Below are 2669 nucleotides of genomic sequence, written 5' to 3' on the forward strand. Positions count from 1 at the left end.
GGGCACCCTCTAATGTCTGATTGTCTATGAAATCTAAATGTTTTCGCTAGACCATAGATAAGTTGCTAATTAAGGAATTCCTGTAGTTTAAACATCACCTAGCTGTTTATTTTTTAAAACGGAAGGTCTATTTCTCTTTATGTCTTTTCTGTTATAAATTGCTTTCCAGCCCATTTTATGCGGTCTGCTGCCATCTACCGTCCAATGCAAGAAAACTTCGGTTTGCTTAAATATTTCTCGGTGATTAATATCCCTTGAAACTGGTTAACAAATTCCATTTTCTACATTTTTGTTCGAGTAGTGGATTATAAATGCATTGCACGTTTGTATATCTCCTGGAAATGGAACAAATGTGACCTCCCATTTGGTACAGGAACCTCAGACCAGATCCATTTTTATTCTGAGGCCTGCTACATTGCGGAGGATTTCAAGTTATATAAGTTCATTATCTATACGTTATCTATTATGTAGTACAAAACCAAAAGAGGAAAGAAAGCTGGTTATTTCTTGACAGCACACACAGCAAGTGAGCTTGTGAAATGAGAGCCATAATTAGATGAGGAGACAAGAAGGCAGGAGATTTGAGCTAATTATAAAGTCAATGAACTATTTATTTGTTTGTTCGCTTATTGTTTCGAATGATCATTTTGGAGTGGTCTGTAAAAGGTAGGTCTAGTGGTGTGCACTACACTGAGGTGATGGTTGGGGCGGGGAGCAGAGGGTGAGAGCCTAAGAGGAATCCCTTTTAAGATACAGTAGGCTTTGAAAGGACAATGCAAGCCTGTTATTTTAAAAGCTCTCTCTCTCTTTCTCCCTCGTTTTCTCCTACTACCACACAGTTTCCTGGCAACTGTTTATGTCTAGACTAGGGACATTCCCCTATATGAAAGTGAGATGCCCAGAGACTATGTTAAAATAAATAAAAAGTTTCTCCTTTTGACTAATAACAGCCATGATTAACTTGTTCCATTCTGTAACTGCTCACACTCTGTAGCATTCTCCAAGCAACCTACATGCTTCATGCTTTGATTTCTCTTCCACCCGTTTCTGTTCCCCTATTTTTAGTTTCCCTAGCAAGATTTCTTTCCCCTTAACCCTCCCAGGGTTTCCTTTAGCGGAAATAAGGTAATATGGATACATTTTTTACTACCCCAAGGTCCTTCCCGCAACCCCTCCTCTCACTTTTTTTTTTTGTTAATTATTAGCTGCACTGTTTAATGGAACAATGGTAGATTATTATTGCTTCTTTTCAAAGATCCCATTAACGAGGTTATTATGCACTGCACGGGAAGTCAGGTAAATTAAACTTAAATTGCTGGAAATTAAGTTTCAAATGGTTATGTGCGGATGGAGAGAGAATTATTTTTTAAACACCTTCAGGGGTCATTGTTTTAAATATGCCAACAATGTAGAAAAAAAATCCTTATGCAGTTTTTCTAATAGGAATTTGAGTGAGGTTGTATATTACAAGAGCAATCTCCTCCTCTGTTAATAGCTTTATATGTCTAAATACAGTAACAAGGCTTTTCAAGTGTTGTCTTAGTGTTAGCTTGACTTTATGGCTGCAATAAGTCCCCTGATTGGGAAGGTCCTGCTGTGTTGTCACTTCAGAAGGCTTGAGAATCCCAACTCGACAGGAAAAAAAGGCGACCCGTTTTTTACTGGGACCAGCTCCTCTTAACTTTCCACAAAGTTCTTAACTAGCTTAGCTTTTATACAAGCAATGCTCTGTTCTGTTTGCATTTCAAAATATTTGTGCGCTGTTTGAATCCCCTCATTTATCTGCCTCTCTCTCTGCTTTGTGGAGTTGGCATTTGCTAGCAGAAGAGCAAAAATGGAGAAAAAAGCCCAGCCAGCACTCTCTGAGCCAGAGAGCTGCGAATGTACATGCTGTAAATAAATCCCTTTAATCTTTATTTATACCCTGCCAGTCGAGTTATGTCAATCAGTAGGGAAAGATGGATTCTCAGTGCTAAATGAAACATTTTATTCCTCCTTATGTTGTCTCTTGCAACTACACTGACTAGTGGTTTCTTTTCTTTTTAATAAAACCAAAGACTTCTTAAGTAAACGAGGCCCAGTTCTGAATGAAAATATGCAAAGAAAATACAGTGGAAGACACAGTGACCACACTGCAAGCTGTATCAGCAACCGATATGTTAAGGTCTCTATGTTCCACTCCCCATGCCTGGTTGCCTTTAGAAACATCCTTAGGCAAAATATTTTCCATAAGAAACCCCGCATAGATTTATCTTAAAAGTTTAGCAAGCAACTCAGGGTATAGCCCAAGCATCTTTCTAAACAAAATTAAGATACCTTTTGAAAAAAGCTATTCAGATGATATTAGAGACCAACTTGACACTAAACACACAATTCTAGCTAGTGATCGAATGCATTCTGAATACTCTGCCGCATGTTACAGATGGTAAACTTGCCATCTTGCAGGTCTGAGTATATGGATGATGGACACTTTAAGATCTATATTTTTTTCCCAAAATGGAACAAAAGCTTAATTCAGGTTTTATACCAAGTTTTCTTCTTTTATATTTCTACCACTAAAAGTCCATAAATATTAAGTGAAGCGCTATCTTCCTTTAGCAGGGCGCGGCATATTATTCCAGCCTAAATAACACCTCTAAATAATCAACAATAAGCAATTAGCGCGAGGC

At 38.0% G+C, this 2669-nt stretch overlaps 1 protein-coding gene across 1 annotated transcript in view; it reads left to right on the forward strand.

Annotated features, from left to right (window-relative positions):
* The window catches only part of HOXB3 (homeobox B3), a 59085-nt gene that overhangs the window by 1799 nt on the left and 54617 nt on the right, over positions 1-2669 (forward strand). The window lies entirely within an intron of this gene.

Source organism: Caretta caretta, chromosome 27, assembly GCF_965140235.1.
Source record: "Caretta caretta isolate rCarCar2 chromosome 27, rCarCar1.hap1, whole genome shotgun sequence".
Lineage (NCBI taxonomy): Eukaryota > Metazoa > Chordata > Testudines > Cheloniidae > Caretta > Caretta caretta.